The 18033-nt window shown below is 37.8% G+C and overlaps 1 protein-coding gene across 3 annotated transcripts in view; it reads left to right on the plus strand.

Moving 5' to 3' along the window:
* The window catches only part of CSNK1G3 (casein kinase 1 gamma 3), a 228019-nt gene that overhangs the window by 183970 nt on the left and 26016 nt on the right, over window positions 1–18033 (plus strand). The window contains exon 21 of one of the 3 annotated variants that reach the window (XR_014951368.1): window positions 1745–8837. The exons of the other annotated variants lie outside the window; for them this stretch is intronic. The gene's annotated coding sequence lies outside the window, so the exon portion shown is untranslated. Of the gene's footprint in view, window positions 1–1744; window positions 8838–18033 lie in introns of those variants that run through there. 3 annotated transcript variants of the gene reach the window in all.

The raw sequence follows: 18033 nt of genomic DNA on the forward strand, positions 1-18033 counted from the left end.
GCACTCGCAGCGAAGCAGCCGGAGCGCGCTGAGGCGACGGTGGCGGAGCTCGGAGGCAACCCCGGCGCAGAGGAAGACCGGCCCCACTGCCACCAGATCTTCAGAGGAAAACTATACCTTTCTAAAGATCACCACTGCAGCTGCAATTCATCAACCACTGCAAGGGGAGCAATGATCCCAGCAGGACTGCTACGGGCACCCCAACTCCTCAGGTTCTGGACTTTTTCACTGGTTTTGTTTGTACTGATTGCATTTGCCTTTTTTAAATTGTTGTCTAGTTTTCTCCTAGTAAAGAATTGTTACTCCCATTCCCATATCTTTGCCTGAGAGCCTTTTAATTTAAAGATCCTGGTAATTCAGAGGCAGGGGGGTTTGCCGTTCTCCATTGCACAGGAGGCTTTGCCCTCTTTCACAGACTCCTGTCTTGTCGAACCAAGACAACGTTTTTTTATATGGTGATATTTTTATTAGACTGTGTTTTCTGTAAGTGCTAATGCAGTGCCGTGCTATTCAATGATACAACATCTAGCAGAATCAATTTTTAGTGTTGTGAGACTCTTTCAGGACCTTTTTTATTATTTGAATGCTTTATCTTTCGCTTATAGCTCCTATTTTCTAGAGGAACTATGATCCTGCAGATAAAATCCTGTGAATTCTGACATGTTTCAAGTTTTTTGTTCTCTGCAAAAGCTATTGACGTTACGAACACTTGTAAAAAATTGCTATTTTACAAGTAGCCAAAGACAATTATTGTGACCTGTATACAGACTGTGCTTGGAGTAATTGCAGTTTTCTTTGTGCAGATGTATAGTGTGCAGAGTACTAATCACCAAGAAAATGTGAATGAGCTCACTGATGCTGAGGAAAAAGAGAAAAAATTGCAAAACACTAGTGTTTAACTTAAATAAATATTAAGGGAAAACATGTATTTATGAATCACCTTTCAGCAGGACGTGTTAGATTTCTTTCAGAAAACAAAACACATACACTTGCTCCTAACAAAGTGCTTTGTCAAAAAGCCTTTCTGTTAAAGGATTTTAAAAAAGTTAACTCCACCTTTTCAATATCTTCACTCATGTTTTCCAGAGAAACTGCAGACTTAACAGACCTCTAAATTTGTAGCTCACCTTCTTCAATAACCTGCAGTGTTAAAAAATAATTCTGCTGAGATAAGCAGTTAGAGGTAGAGCATTCTTTAGCACATAGCAAAGAAATCTAGCACTAACAAATAATATCAATATTGTCGTCATTCTGTGCTAATTTGATTTGTAAATTACTCAGCTCTTTTGAGATTTATCTGGGTTCACAGAATCACAGAATTGGTCAGGTTAGAAGGGTCATCTGGCCCAACCATCTGGTCCACCAAGACCCTCCCAGAGCACATTGTGTGGGATTGTGTCCAGATAGTTCTTGAATATCTCCAGGGAGGGAGACTCCACAGCCTTTCTGGGCAATCTGTTCCAGTGTTCAGTTATTCTCACAAAAGTGCCTTTTGTTTTTCCTCATGCTCAGGTGGAACTTTCTGTACATCAATGTCTGCCCATTGTCCCTTGTCCTTGCTTGGCACCACCAAGAGGGGCCTGGATTCATACTCTTGACACCCTCCATTCAGACACTCATAGACATTGGTGAGGCCCATCTTAGCTATCTCTTCTTGTGGCTCAACAGGCCTAGCTCCCTCAGCTTATCCTCATAAGAGAGATAGATGTTCCAGCCTCTTGATCAACTTTGTAACTCCCTGCAGGACCTGCACCAGGAGCTCCATGCCTGTTGTGTGCTGAGGAGTCCAGAACTGGATACAGCATTCCAGCTTCCAGCTTCACAGTGCTGAGGACCAGGATCAATTCCCTTGACCTGCTGACAACGTCCTTACAAATGCAGTCCAGGATACCATGGGCTTACTTGGCTACAACGACACACCACTGGCTCACAGACCCTCGGGTCCTCCTGCACAGAGCTGGTCTCCAGCAGGTCACCCCCCAGCTGGTACCAGTGCCTGGGCTTGTTCCTCCCCAGGTACAGAGTCTTGCATTTGTCTTTGTTGGATTTCAGAAGGTTCACCTCTCCAAAATCAGGTCCCTCTGAAAGGCCACACTCTGAGGTATTGGCCATTGTCAGTTATTTAACAATTGAAGGCAATTTTGGCTTTTTTCTGCCATCAATTAAAGTAACTAGAATTTTGGTTTATAAATATATGATTACATGAAAACATTCATACTCCATGTATGTGAAGTATCTAAGTAATATATTTCAGTAATACTGAAATATACCAGGAGTGTTGAACTGTTAAAGGAGGACCTTGCAATCATACCTTGTCAAGAGAATCTTGTCATCAAACTGTGGGAGACAAATTAAAAACTATTCCATGCCAAAGCTGTATAAAGACCTTTCCAGCTTATGGAAAGGGCTTATATAGCTTAGTACACCAATGCATCAGAAGAAAGTAAGAGAGCTGGAAACTCAAACTCATTTCATTCCTACTTATTAATCTAGCTTGAGTATTTTAAAAGTAGGTCATCAACTTTTCATACTGTTTTGATGTTTTTCCAGCATTTCCTTAATGAAGTGGATGACAGTTCCATCAAACTATTCATATTCTTGCATCTATTAATATGTATAAACAGTTCCACTCTTCACAATGATCTAGGACACAGTTGTATTGCATTTCAACACTTGCCTTATATTAGCATTCAGTTTCACATTGCAATTTTGCACAAGAGTGATGAGCATTTGTTGATGATAGTTGAATTTGTCCTTTTTCTGACATAAAACAAACTTTATAGTTAAGTTCAGTCCACATAAGCAGCACCTCATTAATAAGGGGATAAGATCCAGCTGTGAATATATTGTTTGAAGAGAAGCACAAAGAAATACAGGTTGAAGAAACTTTCTTTTAAAGATAGTACCTCAATATTGAATTTGTAGGAACTTCTCCCCTTCTTTTATTAGATCCCCTACTGTTCCTGTCTCTGGGAATATATAAAATAAACTTTGTCTCAGCTAAAAATATATTCACTAATTTTTGACAAGTAGGGCTTATTAAGTCTACCTCTGAATTTTTTTCCTAGATTAATCTGTTTTTTATTAAGTTGTCCATTCACCCCTGAAGATGGCTTGTACTTCTGCCTTTCACCTCTACCCAGATGACTAGAATAGTGTTAGCACAAGTTCAAGGGACAGAGACACTTTCTTTTGATGGTCTATGCCCATCATCAGGAACAAGCAATGATGTACAGATGCAAGAAGGTGTTTCTGTTAAGTCCACTTGTGAATCACCAGTTTCCCTTTTGGAGAAGATGGCATGATGTCTATTTTGTCCTTGGTTTTCTTCTTCTGTTACCTGCCCCTTATTTTCTAATCAACCTCTACAGTTATTGAGAATTTTCTTCTGGGGCATATCTTTGACTTGTTTTGCTTTTGTTGTTCGTTTATAGCTTTCCAATGTACCAACAAAACTGCATCCATAGCATAACCTATAATGTAGACCATTCCATATACGTGGGTCCCTTTAAATAGATTAATGGTTCTGGTGGAATGGTGATCTCAGAACTTTGATGCCACTTTTTCTACCACCTTTTCAGTGGAAATTGTGTTAAATAAAGTTTTGATTGGTAATTTCAGAGAAGTATTGGAGCAATCTCAATAAAATAATACGATAAAAATCTGACATACATGACATTATGATTTCTTTATCTGCTCTTTGTAGTTTTCTAGATCTTAGATTCTCTATAGTCTTAAGGCCATGGTGTATTTATGTTTAGGAAATTTAACTCTACTCCTGGACATAATTAGCTTCTCTTCTCTCTTGCAAATTTTGTTTAATTTTTCTCATTCTGCATGTAACAGTATCTACTGCCTGAATTTTGCCATCATTGTATTTTTGTGCTTGTCATAGTCATCTGCAAAATAATGGGAAAACCTAATCTCTTTGGGAAAATATTGGTTTAAAATATTTACCAGGTTAAATATAGCAACTCAAAAGATAAGACAACTAAGATATTCCAAACAGAAACACTTTGTAAGATTTTTTATCTCATCCCAAATGATAAGAGTACAGAACCAGATCACCTTTTTGATAGGTGCCTTATCTGCAGATGCTTCTGGGTCAAGCTTTGGGGAACAATGACTAATATGTGCTGCGTGTTCTGCAGCAATTCAGCCTTGAAATATTATAATTCAGGTTTGCCACTGAGGTGGCAAGATGCTCAAGCATATATGTTGTCATTCAAAGCATGTGTGTAACTTTGAGAAAGATAATGGTTTCTGCAGTGTTTGAAAAATATCACAACAGACAGAAAATGTCCATCATTAATTAAGTTAATATCGGTTTAACTTCATTGTTAGCATAACTGAGAGTAAATCTGACTCTTCTGAAAATACCCATGACTCAGGTTAAAATTTTATTAAAGGCAGAGAATGAGAAAAATCTGATTTTTGGAAGTAACTATCCTTTTCTTCTGTGACAGCCAACCAATGTGGAAATTAGACATACACCACAGGCTAATGAACTGTGTGTTAGGAGGTGAGCAAAGAAATCACTAAAAGTAGGTGGGGGGAGGAAGAGCCCTCTTATACTCATGCTTTTCAGAAAGCAGGAGAAAAAGTGAAATTTCAGCCAGGAGGGAGATGTCACAAAAGATAAAGGGATTTTGGGGTGTTGGTCTGTAAGTCACTAGAGAAAAAGGAAACAGATTATTAGATTACACGGGCATAACAAGCACAGGTACAGGTTAGGTTGGTAAATGTGTAATTTATGCTTGTAACAGTCAAAATCAAAGGCCAGAACAAGACAGCAGATTTTTTTTTTTTCCTTAAAGAACTGTCTGTAATTACTACAAACTGAAAAAAATGGGCAAGTGCAAAATAAAGTTAATTGGGACCAAGAGCTGGCAACCTGTTTTGATCTAGGTATGAACCATATTTATAAAGCAGCAAAGATTTATGAATACACCTGTTCATACCAAAAGTGAAGTCTCTGTGTGTCCTCCTTTTCCATTCCTTGACACTTTTAAATTGCATGTTACTTCTCTGTGAAGAGATTTGAGCCTGGGTTACACAGAAAAATGATCCAGAGGACTTCTCAGCGTTTTTTTACCTGCATTTTAACTGGCTGAACATAACTCTTAAATGATTAAAGAGTTTCTCTGTCAAAACATATTTTTAGAGAAAGAATGTGCTTTTACAGAGTTTCCCTCTTTTTCATCCTTCTCTGACTTTAGGTTTTCAGTAGCCAATTAATTTTTATTTTTCCATCCAAAGCCTCACTACTTTTTTGAACATGTTATCTTCCCACTTTCCTCATCCCAAGAATACTAGTCTGGGTATATACAGCTGAATTTTGGCATAATAGTTTTCTTTGATAACAATATAAAAAAGACCAAACAGCGTGTGCTACTTATTTAAACTTTGGTCTCACTGTATTTTGTTTGTGTGTATGGGAAAGCCTAGATTTTTTGAAGTTTGGGAGTGGTCATGGGATGTGAGGAGAGAGCAACTGTAATGGTTTCCCCTGTCCATGTATCACAGACTGAGAAAATCTCTTCTGGTCAGTTTGCTTCTTTTGATATTTCAAATAGGTGTGCTTCAAACTTAGATTTTTTTTTGTTTGTTTTTGTTTTTTTTTTTTAAAGCTCAAGACACAGGAAAGCCCTGTTTCTGAGAAAACACTGTGTTTCTGAGAAAAAAAACTGAGGAAGAATTACAGAACATGACCAAGACTAAGACTGGAAAAAAAGTGATAGCCTTTAAAAATGAAAAAAGAGTTTACTGCTATTTCACTGTCAGTCTCTGGTGTGTGCTTACAGTAGAGAGCAGAAGAAATATATGATGAAACTTAATGTTCCTCTGCTGCTTTTTTTCCAAAATAACAAACAAGCAAACCAACCTGAATTTTGTTAAAAGGGTCAAAGAATATTTGGGTGTTGCAGATACTCTGAGACATTATTCATTTACAAAGAGTTGTCTACAATTTTGAACTGAGGATAATGGATGCAAATACAGAAATAAGGAGAATAAACACAGGCTCCAGACCCTGCACATCACGTGAAACCCTGGTCATTCTTAGATTTTGCTTAGCTCGTTAGTGTGCCTTCTCAATTCAGGGTACAAGCAGTACTCTACAACACTCAGAGCTGCTGGGTCTCTTTATTGTCTTGCCTAGTTGGTGTTGTTGCTGATCAGTTTTATGTGTCTGAAGAAGAATTTTCAGAAGTTATCTCAAGTACAGATTATATTTTTATGTGAGAAACAGAAAAGATTGTTTTTGGCAGACAGGAGGGAAGCAAGAATAAATTGTCTCAGGTTTGTCCCAAGCGTATTAAATTGCTAGAGAGATGAAGAAAATGACAAGAATAAAAATTACAAGAGCAGTACTTATGTGCTACAAATTTTGTGCCTGTCAGCCAGAAAAGCAGAGTGTCCATGCCTGTCACAGGAGCATGAGTGAACAAAAAAGACACTTTGGTTCAAGTGAGAAATTATAGGCCTGGGAACAAAGAACTTAGGAGGGAGCTGAAAATGAAAACTTAACCCACACAAAATGGAGACAAAGGAGATTTGAGTGATGTAGGTCCATTCAGAGTCAAATAGAGTTCAATGATCAGTCAAAACTTCAAAGATGTGCTGATCCAGGGTTTGTTATTCAGTATCCTGATCTCATGCTTTGGAACAGATTCAGAGGTGATGTGGATGTCAGACACCAGTAAGTGGGTGGAAGGTATTCAGCACTCAGCTTTGAAGCCTAGAAAGAGCAAGTGAAAGAATGGTATGTTCTTCTGTCCATCCCATCTCTTTATTATGTTTCATTTCTCAGTCCTCTTTGTACATGTAAAACTTGACCTGCGTATATCTAGAGCATGAAGATTACCTGCTCCCTAGAAGGAATAAGAGTTATACTCGCATGGTTTGGATGGGTGGACTGTTTGATGGGTAAAAAACTGGCTGAATTGTTGGATGACCAGACCCAGAGACTTGTGGTGAATGAAGCTAAATACAGTTGGCATCTGGTCCCTGAATTTCTCCTTAGAGGCTTTTGGCAAACATGACCCAGTGTGTGCTCATCTTCGAGGCTTTTGGCAAACACGAGCCAGTGTGTTCTGAGGTGGCCAGGAAGGCCAATGGCATCCTAACCTTTATCACCAATAATGTGACCATGTAGGACCAGAAAAAAGTTGTCCCCTGTACTAGGCATTGAGGCCATACCTCAAATGCTGTGTCCAATTCTGGGCCCCTCACTACAAGAGGGCTCACTGACAGGCTGGAGCATGTCTAGAGAAGGTCAACAGAGCTGGTGAAAGGTCTGGAATGCAAGTCCTATAAGGAGTGGTTGAGACCTCCAGGGTGTTTAACCTGGAGAAAAGGAAGCTCAGGAGGGAACCTTATCACTCTCTACCACTGCCTGAAATGAGGTTGTAGCTGGGTGGGAGTTGGCATCTCCGAGGCAAAGAACAAAGACAAGAGGATATGGCCTCAAGGTGTACCAGAGGAGGTTCAGGTTGGAAATCAGGAAGAATTTCTTCATGGAAGGGGTTGTTAAACCTTGGAATGGGCTACCCAGGGAGGTGGTAGAGTCACCATCCCTTGAGGCGTTTAAGTGACTGGATGTGACACTCAGTACTATGGTTTAGTTGTCACAATGGTGATGGGTATGGGTTAAAGGTTGGATCTAATAATTTTGGAGGTCTTTTCCAATCTAAATGTTTCTATGATATTGTAGTTCTGTGATTTAGTAGTGAAAGTTACAATGTAGCATTAAATGTTTTGTTTTAGTTGTTTTTTTTTTTTTTTTTCTAAATACATGAAATCTTAGGAACTTTACAAAAAGAAAAACCTAATACCAAGAACTATATTTCTCTGACAAATATGAAGTCTTATTTTTATAGATTACTAAAAGTGCTTTGAATTATTTGCCCATGATGATTTTTTTCTTTGGTTGGTTGGTTTTTAGAGATAATTTAGGGCATTGCTGTTTGACTTTGGTGTCACTAACTAAAAAAACAAGTTAGTGATATGAATGAGAGTAAAAGAATAAAACTGAAAAATTGCTAGGCTTGGGCAAGTTCAATGCAGAATCACAGTACTGTTCCAGGATGTTTGTTAGCTGTGACTGATCTCTGTTTTCACAGCTTTTCCAAAGAAGAGAAATAAAAACCCCAACCATCACAATAATGTGTGATGCCAATACTGGTAGTCAAAGCTTCATTTCAAACAAATACTGATATAAATAATTATCACCATATATGAAAAATTAGGCCACTAATGTTTACCAGTTTGACTTTTAATCACAGGTTTCCTAGGACATTTTTTTTACACTTGAATAGGTGTAGTTTTGGTCAATATGAGATACCAAACCACAAGCCAGTCAGATAACTGAACAAGATTTTATAGTATTATTTTGTGTCCTGCCTTTTAATCGTTATTCCAACTTCTGTAATGTTGTATGCAATAACTATTAAAAATTAAATGTTGAAGGGTCTGATGTAATTCAGTGTCAGAAGTGTATTTTTCATGCAGACAGGAATGTTTGACAAACAGTAAAAAGTCATTTTGCTACTGATGTAAAGCTATGCAGTTTTTTACTTCAAGTGTAAACATTTAATAGTGTTCTATCCTGCCAACTCTTTCTCATTTTAAAATTGAACAGAAGTCCTCTCCAGTCTGCCTACAGGTTTGGAGTCCACTTCTACTAGATTTGAGGAGTTCCATCTGCTTTGCACATGAAGAGCTGTCATTTTTAAAGCCATTGCACTATACAGGAAGACAACTTTGTGTGTCAAGCATGTCCTCATTAGAAATATTTGTTGGCACATAGATTTTATTTTGTTTTGAAAAAATCGAAAGTCTGAAAGGCAAAGCAGACAAGAAAGTAGTGATATTCTGGATGAGTAAATGGTTGTTAAGGAAAATCCTCAGTGAAAAGGAGATAGGAGAGAAGGGCAATTCAACAGTGCAAATGGCTGTGGATTTTGGTGGTTTTTTTTTTTTTTTTTTTTTTTTTAAGCTTAAAACAATGAACCAATAGTTTGTATTGGAGCTGATATTGATTTTAGGGCCATTGCTGATAGAACAAAGCACTGGGACATAGTTCAGAAATGCATTTTCTTTTCTTCTGCAGTCCCTACATTAATACCTCCCATTATATCCATTTTAAGAATCACTTTGTAATTGACTTTCTTCTTGTGTGGGAGAGACTACACATATATAGGACCCCTTATAATTTCAAATCACACAACCTCAATTTATTTTGTACTTACGTTGATTTATGTCAGAAGTAAGAAACTGTCCTTTTTCTCCTTTTTGATTGTCCATATAAACTGTGGAGAGATACTAAGATATTTGTCAAATGTTCCTTTGAATATGCTTATTATTAAATTATTATTATTATTACATTTTTTTAAATCACTATTTGATTCTAGTTGTTTTCTCATTTATAAATAAGGAGAAATACATTTTGGATTGGACAATGAATTCTAAACTTTTCTAAGTAAAGAAATATTCTCCAGCAACTTTCTTCAACAATAGTGGGAATGTCTGCCATTCAGGCAATAAAGATATAAGCATTAAGTAGTGAGGGTAAGATTTCTATGCCAGCAGCGTGGAAGTCTTGAACTGCAAGGACTTTTCTGATTTTTCAATATGTAAAATGTTATCACAAAATCATGGTATGGTCCTTTTATATATCCATAAATTAGCTTTTTATTTCACTTTGATGCTACAGCAAATCATAAGCTAAAGTTAATTTAAAAACATGTAATTCTTGCATACTTTTGGCACTCAATCTCAAATAAATCTAAAAGTATATAATGTAGATAAAATGCAGTAAATAGACAGAATTAATTCTTGCAGGTGTACTTAAGATGATGGAACTGGCCTCTGTGGACTATGGAGGTAATAAAACTTGAATAAAACTTCATAGAAGAAAATGGATCTATTTTCTTCCAGCTATTTCAAGTTCTAACATTAAAGGGAACAGATAGAAAGGTATTCCCCAGTGGAAGACATGAAAATGTTTAATTCTCTTTTGGTTGCTCTGTGCCAAACTAGAATTTAATAAGTGCATCACTTGCTATTTGCCATTGTATAATGATATCATGGGAAAAAAAAAAAAAAGGATTAGATAAAGTACTTTCTTCTCAGGAAAATGTACTCATTTTTCTGTATGTCAATTGAAAACAAAGTGTCTTTAGATCCCAGTGGGACTGAAAGGGTGGTATCTCATAAAATTTCAATTTACATGTCTGTGAGGATCTTCTGCTGTGTGTCATGGCCTGACTATCTTCACAACAACCAGCCACTGCTTTAAGCTGAAAAGAATGGGTGACAAAATTTTAGGAAGGAAAAAAGCCAGTTAGGATTGAAATGAAATGCAGAAAGAAAAATGTCTAAAAACACTTCTAAAAAGATCAACCTCCTTCCCAAGCTAAAACTGTATTCCAGTGCTGCAAAGTGGCATGACAGCAAATACCTTATTTTACTTTGGAACCAGCAATATTCCTCTCTTTTTTCCTATCTATGAACCATATAAATTTTGTCAGGGCAGCAATAAATGGGATTTGCCAATTGCAACACAGGTGGTAAAAATAAATTTAAATGTTCTAGGGGATTTAATGTGTTTAGTTTGTTAGATTTAATTTGTTTAGGTTTTTTGTGGTTTAGTTTTTCTTTATTTTAATTAAAAAGTTTTTTTCATTTTTCCTTGTTATAGTACAATGCAGTAATTCCCTGGGATGCTTTCTGAAACACAACACTATCCAGCAATACTTAGCAATTGATAGACTATAGATACTGGCTTTTTTTTTTTTTCTTTTTTCCTGAGATTATCTGTGTCAGAGTGTAATTTTAATTTCTCTATTATCTTCAATTTTGAAAACATTTGTTTTCTGTTAATATTCTTTACAGCAGGAGGAGGAGGAACAGGGAAGAAACCCAAACTCTCTCAAACCCAAACAGATACTTATTTGCATTAGGCTAAACATAATAAAAAATAAATTTAGTTTGAAGGAACAGAAGAATGTAATAATAGACTCTTGGAAAAGAATTAATAGAACTAGTTTTCATCCATACTCTTGCATCATCTAAATAGTATATATTTACAGTGCTCTATGCTTACATAATTTCATACATGTTGACTAATGCAATGAATACATTGATAAATACGCTTAAAAGATACACAGCCCTTGTTACACAGAATGTTTGTCTTCTGAAAGAATACTTGTTTATGTGGCCTTACTGTTCATCTTTTTTGTTATGGTTTGGTTTGGTTTGGTTTGGTTTGATATGTTTTTTTTTTTTTTTTTTTTTTTTTTTTTTTTATTTTATTTTTTTTTTATTTTTGTTTTTTTTTTTTTTTTAAAGTATGTGCCAGGCCTCAAAATATTTATTTTTCCCCTATTTGCCACTGAGCTGCATGGCCCCACTTCTGAACAGTGTGAGTACCAGGCATTGGCTTTGGGTTGTCATGAAGTGTGTGTGAATAGTTGGGGTATATGTCATTGCTCTTATTAATTCTAGTGCCATTGCTAAAGTTTTAATGTATGCGCATATATGCCTTGAGGGAGCAGTTTGTGTGTTTTACTAGTGTGACACACCAAAACTCCCTTCCTTTTGCCTTGATTATAAATTAATACGTGCCATCAGGGGACCTCTTATGATGTAAAATTGTCATCTTGTGAACAGTACAGATGAAATTCCGTGAAAGTGCAGCTGAGCAGCTACCCATCCTATGAGCACAACAAAACTCTCTCCATGCTCACCCCTGGTGGCTTGCATTAATTTCTTATGAATAATTCACATTCCTTCATCACAGTTATTATTCCTTCCTTCTTCTTTTGTTTCCCAGTTTTGAAAGGCACACCAGCCTCTGCTGTGGTGGAGTGCTCTCAGGCAAAACCATGGCCACCGGCCCCATGGCAGAGCTTGCTGGCACTGGGCAATGCCTGGGTGGGATGTCACACTGGCACAGGGAAGCACCCTGCGGGGTTCTTAAACCTGCCAGTGCCCGAATTAGTGTTTTAATTGAGAAGCTAATGGGTTAATCAGCATCCTTGAACTTGTGCTTCTCAATGGATCTGTTGCCTGGCAACGACAGGGCCAAAAAGAGAAGGTTTTGTTCTGCGCTGTGTGAGTCAGGCTCTTATCTTGTGAGGGTTCAGGAAAGGAGCTGCTCTTATGCTGAATCTCTGGATCTTTCTCCACCCAGCTGGAAATTCTGCTGGGCAAACATCAAAGGATTTCCAAGTCTGACTCCTTAATTGTAAGGCTTCCAAAGTTCAGATGCATATTTGAACTTTTTGAAGTCTCACTTTTGCCTTGTAACCCAAAAGGGTCACTTCTCATTCTCTTTCTGTTTTCCAGACCTGCATTCAGGTCTCTTCCTAAATCCAAACTACTTACATTGATTTTTTTTTTTTTTTTTTTACATTTTTTTTTCAGCAGGCTTCTCCTTATCCAACTTTATCTAAACAATTGACCAAGCCCCCTCTAATTTGTTTACACTCGACCAGGAAACATTTGTGTCTCTACCCATCAGTCTGTGTTACTGTGCTGGTATCTCTGCTCAAGGTTTGTTTTACCTTATGCTTCCCAGGAAACATTTATATTGCCAGAGAAACAGTTGAGCACAAAGTTGTGGTTACCTGACTTAATACAAGCTACCTGTTGGCTTTGGTGGGGTTTTTTGAGAACTGGAAGAGAAAGTCTGCTGTACTTGTTTTCAGAACTTAGCTGTTTCTCCAAAGGCTTTGTAAATCTGTGGGGTTTTGAAAGTGTCTGAGTTCACACCTGAAGCCACAGCTGGCTCTCTTTGAACACTGGTGAAAATCTCATTCCGAAATCAATGAAACTTTGTTTCACTGGTTTGAAGCAACTCAGTGCTGCATAAATATGTTCTTTGGCATGTTAATATGCTTTCTCACAACTACAGCATGTACAGTAATTTCTGCTTATGCAAGTTGTGCGTTTCTGTTAAAAAGCCCACGGCACAATATGTTACTTTGCCAGTCTGCTTTAAAAAGATCAATGTTGCATTGATCCTCTTTCTGTGGTATTTCCTGTATTCTTTGATATGTGAGCAAGATTAAAAAAAACCCTAACATTTCTAAATGTATTATTGTGTGTGTATACTCACAGAAATATTTTTAAATCTTCCTCCCATGACTCTTTCATGTGTTCTGTACCTTAGTCATTCAGCTTTTCCTCTTGTGTTGACAGGTTGTTCTGAATAGGAGTTCTCTAGCCAGGCAGCGCTTTTTTTTCTTCATTCCATTTACTAGGAAAGAGAATGATAGGGCACTGTGACATTTATTTACTTGCCTCTGTGTCATCTGGAACTACTGTAATGTGGCTTGCTTATTTTTAACAGCAAAAATACTGTGACACACAGAGCTCTTCTGTAAGCTATATGGGAGAAGGCTTTTCTAGACAAGGCAGTGGACACATAAGGTAGGTGAGCTAAATGTCCGGACTTGAATTTTGCTGGTGCTGAAATAACTTCTCCATTGTTATATCTCAGTGAAATACAATATCCAATGCCTGGTGTAATAGCCAAATTGTGCTATTGTACCACAATTTGTTTCTAAAGCTAGTGCAGGCTATACTGTAATTCCTTGTTTTTGGTTTTGGTAAAATGAGACCCTCAAATCCATTCTCTGCTTTTTTGCATCTGGAGGCAATTTTCTGTAGAGTGATTAAATTGTCCTTTTGTGTGGGAACAGACTTCTTTGAAAAACATGGTGCCTCTCATCCTGAGAGCATGGTACTAGTCTGGTTTTGATCTTCCAGGAAGACTGTGCTGAGATGGGGAAGGCACTAATCAGATTAGTTCATGTGATTTATAGAAGCAGGGAAAGATAAGGATCAGGGACTCTGTAAGGAAGGAGTTTATAGCACAGGATATCAACACAGATCACACAAAGAGATGTTTATGTCTCATTTTATTTGGAAAAGAGCAATATTGGAGTACAAAAACAAATTCCCTGCATATTATTGAAAAGGCTGCCTTCCTTTTAAAGTAGAGCCTGCTCATCTTTTAAGTTATGAAGACATGAGTGTTTATGTTCACTGTCAGGCTAAAATCATTACTCTGTATCAGAAAGCATTTTCATGGAGTCTTTTATTCTTTAATTAAATTGTTGATGCAATTTGTAAATGCACTTTAAAGACAGTACTAGAGAGTGTAATGGGTTCTTGACCAGACAATTAAGCTGAAGAAAACTGAAGTTCATTCTTTGAATTTATAAGCATCACCCTTACTTCAGGATTTTCTTATAACTTCTCACTGCTCTGTCTCTGTACTACCTGAATTTAACTCCTTAACTCCATGAGGTGCTGAGAGAGCTCTCCATGGGCCAAGATTTGCCAGGGATTTCTTAAATCTTCTTAAAGATTAAAAATCTGGGGCAGTGGGACTCTAGTGCTTGTATGAAAAGAATGGTGATGAAAATAGAACTTTCCTCTGCTGAGACACTGGCATTGAAAGCTTAACATTTTTCTTTACTAATTTATGTTGCAGACAAGTCTTTGTGTATCTATGTATACATATACAAATAAGAAAGTATGTATATCTATATGCATACCTCTTATTTGTCACTTAACACATTCTAGCAGCATGCCAGATAATCCAAAGCCTCAGTCCATCAGGTCCTAAATAGTGATCCTGTTTGGAGAATGTATCAAAGAATAGCACAGACAACACACCATTAGAGAACAGTTTAGTTTGGAAGGAAACATCTGGTCATATCACCTCTCTGGGCAACTTCTGCCAATGTGTGGTTCAAGCAGGTGTTCTTGATGCTCAGAGGGAACCATCACTTCCCTAGACCTGCTGGCAATACTATGTGTAATGCAGTGCAAGACAAAATTTTCTGTTTTTAAGGTGTGGGCACCTTGCTGGCATACACTGGTTCCACCAGGAGAGGAAGTACATGAGATTCACTTCTCCACAGCTGCCTTCCAACATCACCTTCCCATTAGAAGCATCTCCTAACAATTGGCTAGGAATGGTGTTTTGCCTAGACTGAGATATTGTACTTGCAGCCTAGTCACTTCTTTCCTGTTTGCCTTCTGAAGAGGGAGAAGAATGTTTTTAGTTTGATTGCTTTGGATCCTGTATTCTGTGTCTTTTAATTAGATATCTAACTAGACTGCATAAAACTAAAGTTTCTCTGGGCTACCATTTGAAAATAAAGCCCTTTAAATATTTTTGTGCCTCTGTATTTTAAGAAGAAAGAGTTCTCTGTGCCTGCTGTTACTCCATTGTTCAATATGGATGATAAAATAGTGAGAAAAAGGTTTCATATATTCTAATGGTGGGAATCCCTTTCTCTTTTTCTCTGGTAATGGAATATTTTGCAATCTTGTTGGTGTAGCAAAGTAATGATAACTTGAATTCTGCCTCTCTCTGAGTAAGTCCTGAAAAAGAATTCAGTATTTGGTCCTCTAAACTATAGCATGTATTCTTCCACAAGGGTCATATCTAATGGCAAGCACACTACTCTGACAGCTGCAGAATGTACCTAATAATAGAGTTTGATAAAACCATTAGGAATTATGAGCTTGGTTTTACCTATAGCACTGTAGAAAACCAGCTTTTTCATAAAGTAAAATTGTTGTGCTTTGGGGTAAAAAATAAATATGAGCATTGTTAATAGCTTTAGCATGTTGTTTGCAGTGTAATAGTTTTCTGTCATTGTTAACTTAAAATGGTTTGGGCCTAAATTCTTACCATTCACATTTAATTTTTATATAATGTATACTAATGCTTTGTAATTCTCTTATAATCCAACATTAAGGAAACAAATTCCATTAGAGCACTAGAGGGTATTTAGCAACCAGTCAGAAACCTGATCTGAATGTTATTTGCATTTAAATATTGTAAAGCATGCACAATTGGAGACCAAGAGAATTTAAACTCTGTAGGCTTCTAAGCTCATTTCTGCTAACCATGAAACAGGGTGCCAGGATCCTTATCAATGAACATAGCTGACTTCATTTGTCTTCACTTTTAACACTCAGAAACACATGTTGGAACAATGTGTCATTTAGAGCTGGGTGAAACAGCTGATGCTCACTCTCCCAGGAGCCAGAAGTGGAAACAGAAACCAGCTTTATGCCCAGTTTTGGACAAGGATTTCAACAGAAACCTCCCACTTTCAATGAACTCAGATGAACTCCCCAGCAGCCTCAGTGCATTTGGGCTTTTTGGGACTGTGCCACTCTTGTATAAAAACTAAAGAGTCAGGTGATTCTAAGTGGCTAATTAGAGCCCTCATCTTCAGCTGTTTGATTAGTTCTTTATATAGGAAGGAAAGTTTTGATCCAGTCATCTTCCTGGTGGAGAAGATGAGGACCTGGGGCACCCATAGCTTGGTTTGCCAGGCTGAGTTTTACCTAAAAAGTTAGGGAGAAAAGATGTGTGTTTGGTACCCAAGGGACCCATGTGCTTCAGCACAGTGTGATGTGGCTGGAGGTAGCATCATCCTCTGACCTGTTGCTGGGAGTGCAGTGCAGGCATATGCCAGGACATCCCACAAAGGTGAGAGGTGAAGGAGCCACTACCAGTCCTTTGGGTCACCCCTCCTTTTGCTCCCCAAGATGTTTCCCTCGGAGTCCCGCAGGACTGTCTAAACTGGATGAAATGATTTATGGTTCTGCTCTCTTTCATTAACACAGGCTAACCCCCCCCCCCCCCCCAAAACAGGAAATAACATTTAAATTATGGCTGGATTGAGTCTTCTCTCTCCCCCTGCCTCCCCCCACTTTTTTTTCCCCCCCTTCTTATGTTAGACTAAGAAATCAAATATTTGTACAGCCTCAGTATCAGGTGAGAGATCTTCTATTACAATTTCCTATACTGGAGAGCTTATTATGACTACATAGGGGTTATTGTATTCAGAAGCAAAGGGCTTACAAATATCTCAATGTCTTTTATAGCTGCTAGTAATTATTTTTGCTTCCAGCTATGTTACAACCATTAAAGTTCATGTTTAGGTTACAACATTCCCCGTGCGAATGTTTGCTTTTAATTAATAGAAGGATGTGCTGGGCTTATCCATCCACAGTGTAGACCCTAAACCTGCCAGAAACAGCTTACAGTAACGTAAGAGCTCTGAAAAGCTCTTTCATGTGAGAAATGTGGCTGGAATTCCTTGATTTCCACACTACTAGCTAAAGATACGGATGCTTGGGAGGTTTTGTCCTACAGGCTGTATTAGATAACTTTGTTACACTCTGTGTGAAATGCAGCCCCTGACTTTTGACAGCTGCCTGTATAGTTTTCAAGACAGCAAATAGCTGCTAACAAGCAAGCAGCGGCATAGTTAAAATTCAGTGTGGATCATAGCTGCAAACACGCTGAGGGTAAAAGGGCTGCAGCCGCTTCAGCTCGCTGTTCCGTAACAAACTACAGAGTTTCTCAGAGAACCAAATATTCCCACTGCAGAAGTGCTCTCCCCCCCCCGCCCCCATCCCTTCTGCAGGGATGAGAAAACCTCACTGCAATCTAAACATTTGCTGATATCGTATGCCACAAATAATCTCCAGAAAAATATTAAGAGAGGGGAAGAACAGCAAACCTCAAACCAAAGTTTAGGCCATAAAGGCCAAAAACATTTGTGTTTGTTTCAAGATAGTGGAGACCAGAGTGAAGGTCTGGTATTTTGCTGGTGACTGCTGAAGAAGAGAGATTTGGCTGCTGGCAGAACATAAAGCAAAGCTGACAACAAAGCTTTCCTTTCACACTATCCAAATGAACACATTTCTAATCTGAAATTCAAATACTTGACAACAGAGAGCCTGTGAGTTGACTTTGAATAGGAAATTGCTTCATGGTTTTAGCATAATGAATTAGGCAGTTAGAGTAAATCCATTTAGAAGGCATAGAATGCTTTCACATGCCTTGTAAAAGCTATAAAACCCTGGTAATTTCCCAAATTTCTCATGACTTGCAAAATGTCTAAGTGTTCTGTGAAAATGTGGTTGTGCATGTTATGTTTGGCTTATTGCAGCTATGTAGTTTGACTCTTCTATTTTACAACATAC

The sequence above is a fragment of the Lonchura striata genome, chromosome Z, assembly GCF_050655825.1.
Source record: "Lonchura striata isolate lonStrDom1 chromosome Z, ASM5065582v1, whole genome shotgun sequence".
NCBI lineage: Eukaryota > Metazoa > Chordata > Aves > Passeriformes > Estrildidae > Lonchura > Lonchura striata.